Here is an 11,895-nt window from a genome sequence, read left to right on the forward strand (position 1 = left end):
CATTTGAAAGAACTCCACCATGCCGCAGTCTTCACAACTAAGGGAGGACCCCCCAATGCTAAAGAGAATCAACCAGACTTCCTCTCTAGCAAGCACTATGTTTTATGTTTAAAATCCAACCTGCTATTGACTGCAAACATTAACAATAAGCAAATTCAAATAAAAGAGCCCTACCAAATCCAACCCATTTGTCAAAGATAAGTATAGGTGCTGCGACAACCAGACCACCATGGGGGAAAGGTGGCTTCAAATTTTGTATTTCCTCCTAGAGGGAAAATCAAACAGCATGAGTCTATGGCTAACTTTTATTCTTTTATCTCCTCCACCCTTTACTTTCAATTCTTAGTGGAAACAGCATTTTGGTTGGGGGGCGGGGCTCAAACAAACAAAAGGTACCAAAAAGGAATCCCACAGAAAATTGAAGGGTAAGTTGGCAAAGTTTGAATTGATATCTGTTTCAGGATTACAAGGAAAAAAAGGTGTCCAAAAATCATATGGAATCCTCTGCTGCCTTATCTAGTTCCCTGGCCTTAATATGCCTACTGCAGGGGTGGGGAAGGGGTCTTTCATTAAAGATTTCTTAGTCTACTTCCCATCACTAGTAGACATTTTCAGTCATGGGTTTCTATGAAAATGTCAGTTTCTAATAGCCATAGGATTACAGATTGCTTTTTGTCCTTCCTGGACTGTTCATGAAGGGATCAGTATATGCTCCCTTGGGAGCTACAGAAAAGCAGTTAACTTACCCTGAGGACTTGCTAGCCCTCAGTCCCAGGTCTTGGGGTAAAGACTGGAAAGCGTCCCTTAGTAGCCAAGTCCTGGGTAGGGTGAATGTTCTCTTAGCCCCTGCCCTCACTCTCTACCAAACTCTCCAGAAGACATGGGCTACAGTGAAACCGGAAAATCACTGTCACAACCTTGAGTTGTTAAAATCTGTTCCTAGAACCAATAGACACATTTTAGGATCATGGTCCATTAATAAAAATCTCCTTAACATTCAAATGGCTCTAAAATGCGTTGATGGAGGATTACTGAGGCCTAATGGACGTTATGTGATAACATGGTCTTTGAGTAGTGAGGTTCTGGAACGGGTGTCTGACCATAGCTACCTGATTATCAGCTTACAACCAAACCACTTTTTAGCTGCGATGCTCTTAAGAAGAGGCGTTCTTCCCCGCAAAGCCTGAGACTTCTGTGTTCTTTCTTTAACCTACTTAACAACCGCATAGTGCCTGCCTAGTGTCCGGGAAAGGGGAGAGAAAAACCTGCCTGTAGGCGTAAGGTCACCTTCAGACATAAGGGGGCGGGATGCGGGTCACTGTCCTTCCCTTTCCAGGTCTTAATAGAAGGATTCTCGAAAGGTGATGACTTCGGCAGACCAAGGCCCTCGCTGGGGACTCGTGAACCTCTCGGCCTCGGGCCATCTCAGGATGCAACCCCAAAGAGACTGCTCGTCCCTTCACAGCCAGCCACATGCGGGAAAACTCGCGGAGCTCTCCGCTGGCAGCAGGGAGGTTTGGGGGCAGGGTTGCGCACCGCCGACAGCGCTGAGGGACCTGCTGACAGCAACCTTGGCTCCAGGAAAAGGAGGGAGTCCTGGAGTTTTCTCTGAGTACTTGGAAAAACCGCTGTATACTCATATTCTATTTGCACCTTTCACCCAACAAATAAATGAAGCGAAAGTCCCCGAAAGCTGGATCTTCTCTGGCTGCAAAGTGCACATTTGCATCGCCCTAGGGGACTTCCCCTTTCTGCCTGAGACGCCCCCAAACTTCATTTAGAGAATCCGGAAATAGTACCCAAGGAGGCAGGGAGTTACTCTAATGGCAAAGGCGTGGTCTCAGGCCACTTGCGTGGGACGACTGGATCACCATCCCCCGACCAGCACTTCGAAGGGACACCACCCCCGGAAGCGGGCCTCGAAGCTACGGTGTCCCGCCCGAAGGAGGCGGCACGTGGCCTGACCGCCAGGTCCCCTGCGGAGTGGCAGACTGTGGGGTCGCACCCGCCCAGCGAAGCGAAGGCTTGGGCCTCAGGCACGGAGCTGCCGCGCCCCAGGGGTGGCCCGGAAAGCACAGGAAAGGGGAAGATCAGAATGTGGTGGGTGTGGGTGCAACCACGCAGGGAATCAGCAGGTCCTTTCATTAAGCCGATAAGGGCGCTCTGGACGCCGAACTGCAGCTGCACGTTGGGTTGCATGTCTCAGCTTCCTCCTTCCCGCTCCTTGTGGTGAAAAGAAGCAGGAGATGAGGCGGGCCTGGCTTCAAGCTCCGGGTTTGGGGTAACACAGCCACCCGGCCTGGATCTACACCCCGGAACCGAGTGTGCCAGGGCGGGCGAGATGCAGGCAGCGCTGCTCCCACTCCCTGCGGAAGTGCGCCCACCCGGGCCTCCTGGGCCTAAGCGGCGGGGGCGGCGGCTTCCGGTTCCAACTTGAGGCCTCACCAGCTGGCGCATGGAGCTGTCGGGTACCCTGTGCCAGGGTCCGTTTAGACGGCTGGTTTAACGAGTTGGCCTAAAATGAGTTTTGAGTTAGAGCTTTTGAACACTAATGGGTGCATGTATAGGCCTGCCCGCCCCAGTCCTTGGCTACTAATCCAAGTGTTTGATGACCTTAGCTTGATGTTGGGTTCGAGAGTTAGAACTAACCTTATTGCTAGTACTTAATGCTGGGAAAATAATTTTTTTATATATATGAAAATATATTATGTATTTTTAATTGAAATTTAAAGTGAAATCAAATTATTTTGGAAAGAGGAATCTACATTATTTTGTATTTTAAATCAATGCAAGTTGCAAATTGAAATCCATCTTTTAACAGCTATTCTGGTTGATTAAATTGATTCTCTTTTAAATGCTAGTCCAAATTGACCACTTGAATCTTTAGAAGGCTCACAAGCACTCAGTATTTAATTACTTTTTACTAAAAACATGGCATTTATTTGATACTAAAAGTGAGCATTGGCTAGGATTTTGTGATGGGGAGAAGTGAAAAACTTGGTACATGCATTCATATAATTTGACTTAATTAAACCTCTAATTTGATTCCTGTTTATTTTAAATAGATGCTTTGCTTTGTTTTCTTTTTTCTCTTCCTTCGTATGTGTTAAGAAGAGTGGATTAGTAACACATACTTTTAATAAAAGATGCTGAAGTTGTATGCTTTTCAAAGATTCTTATTCGGTGGTTCAGGCATCTTTTGGAGGTATTTGTCCATAGATAGGTTTTATAGAATGAATGAATTTCTTCCAGTTGTGTGGAAGATTTGTTTTTGTGTTTGTTTGTGTATGCAGTGTAGTTTTCTGGGCAGAAGATCCATTGTTCAGATTTACAAAAGGATTTCTGGCCATCCAGAGTTAGGAGCCACTGGTTTCTATGATGCATATATGTTATTAATGAAGGGAGTACTTAGAGAATCTTGTTTTTCTCCATAATGACTGGATACCCTGGCAGCCCAATAAAATTTAAAACAATCCTTCACTTTTTGAAAGATTTTTTTTTTTTTAAACATCATCCCCCCCCCCCCCCCACAGTTAGGTCTAAATGAGGCTCTTTATATCTGACAAATTTGAAATTAATCAAAGAAGAGTAACTTTTGGTAGTGTTTATAAAAGAAATATAAAGTAGAAAATTTTAGCAAATCATTTTAAGATTCAGATCAAGATCCTCTTAGAACAAAACAACAACAAAAAGCAATTATTTGGCCATTACTAAAATTTTCAGCAAATTTAGTCTAAATTGGTGTTCTCTTTTTATGCTTACCAACTTAGGTTCCCCAATTTTTCTGTTGAAAAGTTTATTTCTCTTAAAGCTTGTTGAAGGTAGATGAAACAATGGGGTAGACCTCCTAAGTCAGAAGAAGGCATGGCTGTACCAACCAGTTGAGGGAATCAAGATTAATGTGGTGTAATTATTGGTAGGGGACCCACAGTAGAATTAAATAGAGGTTTGTTATTCAGAATATCCAGACCTTGCCCATTTCCCCACTCATAACTCCCCACCTTACTTCCAACCTTGTCTGAGAGGATATCTTCCATTAGTGCAAGAGGAAGTATAATCTATGGGTTTATTTAGCATTTGATCCTTGTGCAGAGGCTTCCATTTAGAGTAACCATTGCAGTCAAGATTTGGATCTGGTCCTAAAATAGTCTGAACTGGGCGACCCCAGGCAAGTAGACGCAAGATACTAGCAATTTATTTCATATCAGCTCCCAAGCCATCACCAGATGATAACAACCCTTGGACACTGTTAATCTCTGCTTGATTCAAACTGGTGACCGCAAGGTGAAAGGCAAGGGCGTTATCTCTGAGCAATTCATGTGGCCTTCCACAGATTGCCAGTTGGGCCAGTACAATTGAAGCCTCTTCTCCAGTGGTTACTTTAAAAATTTCATATCCAAAGTCTTTGGTCTTTGTTGGACTGAAGGTAGGAGGGCTTTATCAAGGGAAATGCCCGAGGGCCAAGATGTGGGAGCTTAGAATCCAATACAAATTAGAAAGGTTGGAAAGGTAACTGTGTGTGTTCCCTGTCCAATAAACTTTGAACAACATCACTGTGACTAGGACTAGAAAAAGCCTCCGGAAATGGATGTTTTTGCTAAACAGCACAGAGAAAATGTACCTTAAACAAATAAAAAGCCTTAAAAAGCAAAGCTCTGTAATTGGTTTTATTATTTTGAAATAGCTTTATATTTGCAATCTGTCAGGTCAGTACAGATCACTGTTTACTAATTTGGCATCATTCACAGCCAAAAGGAGTCAAAAATAAGGCAGAAGGCAGGAGAGAATAAAGGAAAGGAGTATCCTGGTGAACAAGAGCTGTCCTGTGTGTCAGTGCCCCAAGGGAGACCAGACAAAGTGGCTTGTTGGGGGAACTAATGCCATTTGGACTTTTCACATGTTTAGAGGGAACAGCTTTAGCCTCCTATACCAGGGTATTCCGCTGTAGTCTGGAATCCTAGAAATAAGCTCCTACTGCTTGGTGGAAGTATTTTGCCCCTGCTACTGTAATATGCTAATTAAATAGTTTTATTTGATTTTGTTAGATACTCTAGAGAGGATTGACAGATAAGAAAGTTGAAAAGCACAACACTGCAGCTATTTTAATGACATGTTTTTAAGATTCCTATGTTGGAAATGGGCTATTGATGTGAAAGTAAAAAATTATTTAGGCATTTTTAGCAATAACTTCCTTTGAACAGGATCAAAGAACAACTTGACATATACAGAATTTCAGTCCGTAGCAAACAGCATCAGGGACATCCCATTGTGTTTTACCATGAACTTCATTCCTACATCCTTTGTTTGCTGCCCTACCTTTTTAATTAACTGATATTTGCACATTCTACTCCATTGTTTGGTATCTTCTCCCAAAAATGTTACGTTATAAAAACACCAGCTACAATTAATAAGAGGGAAACAGAGAAGCCATAGGATGGGTACATTGTATACAATTGCTAAAGGGACACCTATTATGATAAAAAGTCACTGATAAAGTGGTGAATTTGGTAACACTGTGATTGTCTACAGATTATGGGGAAATAGCTATGATATAAACATTCAAGTATTGTTACAGCTTAAGATCTGCCTTGGCTCCAGTGTCTCACTGATACAAGCTTCAGACAGCATAGAGTCACAGCATTTGCTTGGACAGATAAGAGGTAAACTATCACAGAGTATTTGGAAGGGATTAAAATTTTAGAACTATTTCTTAATACTGTATCTTTGTGCTTTGTGAGAGGTGGTCTGGGAAGAGTCCAGAAGCTAGACCAGTAGGAAACCAAGCGTCTGTTTTCTTGGCCTGGTGTTGCAACATCTTCATGATGATGGCGATAATGATGATGGTAATAGGATTGAAATCTATGTTGAAATGATTTGCATATATCTTAAACAAATAAGAAGAGCTTTGCACTAGGTGATTTACTCAATCTTTCAAAGATCTGTCCAAATCAGCAAATTTACTATTTTCCAGAGATCAGTTTTCATTTGTCTCTAACTTTTACATTTGTACATTTCATTGGTAACCTAAGTAGATTTGGTTGCAAGAGAAGTCTGTACCTTCTCTTATAGAAATGAAGGCTCTGTTTGTCCTGCTATTTCCTGAAGATTTTGAGTTTTGATTTTTCCCAAACTCATACATGAATTGGATTTTCCCCTCCTATGTCTAGCTCTCCTAACATTGTGGAAACCACATTATTTAATTAGGAGTCACTTTCAGGTGGCTTAGAAAATATAAATCAATACTTATTTTTCTTTATTTAAAAAAAAAAAAAAACAGCCTCTAAATTTACCAGGGGAGTACTTTAGAATAGCTTTTAAGTATTGACCTTAAGAGATGGGAATGCCTTGGTTTAAATCTAAGCTTCTCTATAACACAGTAGATATTTTCCTTATGAAGATTATTTTAGACCTCTGTGGTTTTTTATGTCCCTATCCATAAAATAGGAAAAACACCACTTTTTCCTTCTCAGATTGTTGTGAGGATTAAAGCATTTAGCTCAGTGTTTGGCAGATAGTAAGGACTCAGTCTATATTCCTTGTAGTGTTATCATGATTATTGCCATTGTCATTGTAGTCAGCCCTCTACTAGCAAAACTGAGTCAAAGTCATGCCAGGTATGGTGGCACACAGCTGTGACTCAGGTAGAGTGAGGCAGGAGGATTGCAAGTTCAAGGCTAGCCTTGGCAACTTAGCAAGACCCTGTCTCAAAATTAAAAAAATAAAAAGGGCTAGGGATATGACTCAGTAGAAGAGCACCTTTGGCTTTAATCCCTAGTAACACACACACACACACACACACACAAAATTTAAATAAAAACTAGAGTTAGAAGCCATGATCAACTGATGCTGGACTATACTCGTTACACTGAAAGAAATGGAACAGATGTAATAGGAAGAATTTAAGAAGAAGCATTATATAATATGTATAGAATATGTCAAACTATAGGTGTAGCATAACTGCATGGTTAAATTTATTTTGTATTGTGTTTGCCTTTATTACAATAGTCTCTATCTTTGTTTAACAATCACAAAAACCATGAAGATTTAAAAATCCACAGATACACTTGAAAAGAAGGAAGTAAGAGCAAAGATAGATTTGACAAGAGGATCAAGTTGTAACAAAACAAGCCACTCTACTGTTTTGTTGTTGTTTTCTGTTTGGGGGGGTATTTATTTTTATTTCTATTTTTGTATTTTTTGTGGTACTGGAGATGGAACCCAGGGGCATTATACAACTGAGCAACACCCCAGTCCTTTCTTATTAAAAACTTATTTTGAAACAGGGTCTCACTAAATTGCCCAGGCTGGGATCCTCCTGCCTCAACCTTCCAAGTCACTGGGATTACAGGATGTACCACAGCACCTGGCTCACCCTACTGTTTTAAAAATGTTTCTAGTCCTGTCCACTGAAGATTTAAAATATTTCCCCATCATTGCAAGTGGTTCTTTCCCAGTTCCAAGCATTCTCTACACTAACCCACTCTCATTGTAGTTGAGTGACACTGGCATATTTATTACCATGTAATGTAAGTTAATTCATTTCTAAAAACACTGTAAACATAGTTTTAATACTCTTTTAACTGTAGCTCAAAAAGAACTGCCAGCACATTTTACGCTTCCCCCCTAAACTTTGGCATTAAATAAGAAAAGTAAGGTAAAGCGGTTTAGTGATAAAGTAAGGAAGTCCTTATAAATCATGCTTTTAGTTTATAAAAGAAGTAAGGAGATAATTGGGAATATTTAAAAAAAAACTTTATGCAGATCAACTAGTATGGAAGATGGCAGGAAAAGAGAAGAAGCTAATGAATTTGTTCAAATGAATTTACTGAAGATGGCAATCAACTCTCTAAGAAATTTTGGAGAAAATGAGTAAGTGGCTAGAGAGCCTGATACCTAATCGGCAAATGGACCACATTTGCAAAGAGTAAAGCTGCCTTTAGTCATCGGCTTTGGCAGGTCTTCAGCACACAGGTCTGTGCAAGCAAGCAATTTGTTTAAGATTAGAAAAGCAAAACATATCTCAGGACACAGGCAGAGAGGTGACATGTCCTTTGTGATGTCTGGATGGAGCAAGGACCTGACAACTACCTGCATCTACAAGTGTCTGAAGAAGCTTTACCACCAGCCAGGAAGAATTGTTCCCAGTCAGATTGTCCAAGGGGCTAATTTGAAGAAATGAAATCAAGAAATTTCTTAATGATGACCTCTCACAAGCTATGGAAGTCCCTCAAGGGAAGTTGCAGAGACTCCAAATTAGAGCATATAAAGCTAGGAAAGAAAGAACACTTGCAATTGCACCTTGGGGAAATGTTCCATATTTGCCAAGGGTGGACATACTACTAAATGACCTTTTAGATGTGAGTTTCCCTCTATAATTTATCTAACTGTGTGCTTATTAAACTCATCTCTTACTTTTCAGTTCTCTTGACAGTTGTATGTCACTAATGGTGTTATTGCCAAAGGGATTTCTATAGGTTCATATGAATTTGCATTTGTTCCATAAGGAAATGTAGTTGCTTAATAAGAGTCAGTATTTGCTTTGAAGACACTTTAGTTTTGACCCCCTCAGGAGATTGAAAGAATAACCAAGCACATTGTCAACTTCTCACAGCCATTGTAAATTTCTTCAAACAATGAACACCAACTGAATTACTAACAATTAGATGGGTAATAAAACCATAATGTTTTTCTGGCCTTAGATGCCATAAAATATATGTTAGAATGACTACAGGAAACGTTTTGGGTGTCAGACTTATTCAAAATTAAGTTTCCAATTAAAATTTCTTTAGAATTTAGAAAAGTTGGGGCTATCATTAAAGATATATCAATCCATTTAGCAAATACTGTTCCAGGCACCATTCTAGATCTGGAACACACAAGTTCCATAAGCTCACATTTATGTTTAAGGGAGAATCCAATGCTGGGTGGTGACTGTAAGAGCCAGATACTTTTGAGTCAAAAGAAAAGCATTTTGGGGTTTAAAGCTATGTGGAAATGGAAATGACACAGAAGTTTAATGTTTGTTGGCACTCTGATGAATGAAAACATTTTCCCCCTCCAAAAACACATTTGAATAGAACTCAGTATTCAAATGAGTAGAAGCACATTTTGTGGTATTCATCATCCAAATCTCCGGGTTTCTGTCCAGGTGTTCTGGGTGTGAAGGGAGGTCAGAGCACACAAGATGTGTCTCAGGGTGTAGGGATCTGCTGAAGCTCCATATGGTGTCTTGTGTCCTGGCTCTATTGTATGGCAGTTGCTTCTAACAAACTTGGCTTTGACTTGAATATTCGTCTTTGAAACTACCCCCTCCTTCATCCTCTCCAATTGCCCCAGACTCCTAAAACAAAAACAAACACCCCCCAAAAAACAGAGTTGTTAAAGGAATGACCAAAGTCACTAGAATGGGCAAAAGCAATTACTTAGTATTTTTGACAGACATAATGATTGTAAATAAACTAAAGAGAGGCCCTTTTGGGAAAGCCAGCCCATTAAAAAACCACTTAATGTTTAATTACATGCAATTGGAAACTCCACAGAATAGCAGCCTAGCCAAATAGGTCATCAAGATCTAAGATAGACACAGTGGTTGATGTGGAGTTTACTTTTGAGCTCTAGGTACAAAAATTCAAATCCAGAGTGGTGTATTCTCACACTCTGGGGCCAATATACTATTTAATTATTACTGTCCCTGTGGTGTAATCCGATCTTTAAAAATGTCATAAAAGAATTCCTCTCAAGTGTTTGTTTCTTTACTCTTCCTCCTCCTCCCTAGTTTCTATTTCATGTCTCTGTTCATTTCTGTAGTTGCCTTTCTCTCTCTTTCCTGCCTCCAAAATGGCATTGTGAGGTTGAATTCACCAGGTGTGCAAACTTCCTCCCTCATCTGACACTTCTTTGGCAGAAAGCACAGGTAGCCCAGCAGGTATCATCAGGGTCAAGTTAAAAAATAACAAAACCTGCCAATGCAGATTTCCTTCTTGTGGTGCCTGGCATCAATGATTTTCTCAAAAAGGCTGCTGTGGCTTTAATATTTCCCTTTTTACAGCTGGCATGAACTTGGCAGTCCATCCATAGCTTAGCACCTTTCTCTTTTTCCATCTTTGTCAGGACTGAAAGATGGCCAGCATTTCCTTCCCCTGGCCACCAAGGCAGGGGAGATAGAGACAGGGGCAGAATGGTGAGCAGCTTTATTCTATGTAGAAAAAGGTAATTGAAAAAGTACTCTTATTAGGTCCAATTTAAGCCTCAGCTGTCACTGTGAGGCTCTTGATTGATTGGAATTGAACAGATTTAGCAAAATACTAAAGATGTATAAACTCTATTTGAGTTGGTTGCTTAGGGCCTCACTAAGTTGATTAGGATGACTGTGAACTTGAGATCCTCCTACCTCCATTCCTGGGATTACAGGTGTGGGCCACTGTGCCCAACCTTTGGAGTTTTTAAACTAGAAGAAAATATGGTGCTGTCAGTAATGGGTTATAGGCCAGGTAAATGACAAATTTCATATCGGCTTGATAGCTAAACTTAGAAACTAGTTGATTTTGAGGAAAATAGAGTATTTCTGTTTTTATTTTTCATGTCCTAGTAGTAATTTAGGAATTTTAGCAAGTTTTACTAGTACTGATCCTACTAGAAGTTCTTTTTTTTTTTTGGTTTTGTACTGGGATTGAACTCAGGGGCCTGTACATGCTGAACAAGTATTCTACCACAGAGTACATCCACAGTCATTTTTATCTTTTGAGACAGGTCCCCTTAAGTTGTCCAGCCTAGCCTTGAACTTGTGATCCTTCTGCTTTAGCTTCCTGAGCAGCTGATATTACAGGCATGAGCCACTGTGTCTGGCCACATGTTCATATCTTCTTTAATAATAAAATAGGATTAGCCAGATCTGGTGGCACATACCTGTAATCTCAGTTGCTTGATAGGGTGAGTCAGGAGGATCATGAGTTCAAAGCCAGCCTCAGTAATTTAGCAAGATTCTAAGCAATTTAGGGATACTCTGTCTCAAAATAAAATAAATAAATAAATAGGGCTGGGATATGGTTCAGTGGTTAAACAATCCTGGGTTCAATTCCTGGTACAAAAATTAATTAATAATAAAATGGGTTTATATTTTTGTCACTTCCCTTATTTAGTGTGCAAATTCTTATTTCTTCTGAATCTGCTGTGGAGCTGGCCTTGTTCAAAGTTGATGCCAGTGAAGAAGTTCCTAAAGAAAGGAAGTGTGTAGATCCTTTTCAGTTCATAAACATGATGATGGGGCATCCATGCTGTTGTGTGAGATGTGCCTCCCTCTAAACCCATGTTATGATAGTGGGCCCATTACCTGTTTAACATGAACTTAGGAGAAAGAAAGAAAGAGAGAGAGGGGGGGGGGAAGAGTAGTGATGTGCTTGTAATTTGTTACTTTAGTAGCTAAGCTCTAATTCTCCCCTTTCTACTCTTCTCCCTATTCTCATACTCTTCGGCTGTCAGCTAGAAAGAGCAGACAGCTGTTTCCATAGGCTGGAGTTCTGTGTGGCACCTTCTGATATTTTCCTGGAAATGTGGAATTGTGGACACTTCCAAGACATCACTCTGCTACTTATACCAAAGCTAAGAAAGAATCACAGGGATACAATAAGAGCCAATATTGATCCAGAAGGGGAATTTTCTTGCAGATAATACTCTTTCATTTTAGAAAAATAGGCATTCTGTTGCCTATTGGAATATCATTGTTGTTTATGAGATAGTACTAAATCCTAGTAATTCATTAGGCCATTAAAATTTACATCAAACACCTTACAACTAATCCTAATATTAATGGAGAGAGAAAAAAGTGTGTTGAGGAACCTCTTATTGTCTTTATTATAAAAACAGCATCATAGCCAGGTGGAGTGGTGCACAGCTGTA

General features: G+C 40.3%; 1 non-coding gene across 1 annotated transcript; it reads left to right on the top strand.

Annotated features, from left to right (window-relative positions):
- Positions 1–11,233: 11,233 nt before the first annotated feature.
- Positions 11,234–11,339, top strand: LOC143396187 (small nucleolar RNA U13). The gene has a single exon (XR_013091058.1). It is a non-coding gene; the product is annotated as a small nucleolar RNA U13 (small nucleolar RNA).
- The last annotated feature ends 556 nt before the right edge of the window (positions 11,340–11,895 follow it).

This window comes from Callospermophilus lateralis, chromosome 3 (genome assembly GCF_048772815.1).
Source record: "Callospermophilus lateralis isolate mCalLat2 chromosome 3, mCalLat2.hap1, whole genome shotgun sequence".
NCBI lineage: Eukaryota > Metazoa > Chordata > Mammalia > Rodentia > Sciuridae > Callospermophilus > Callospermophilus lateralis.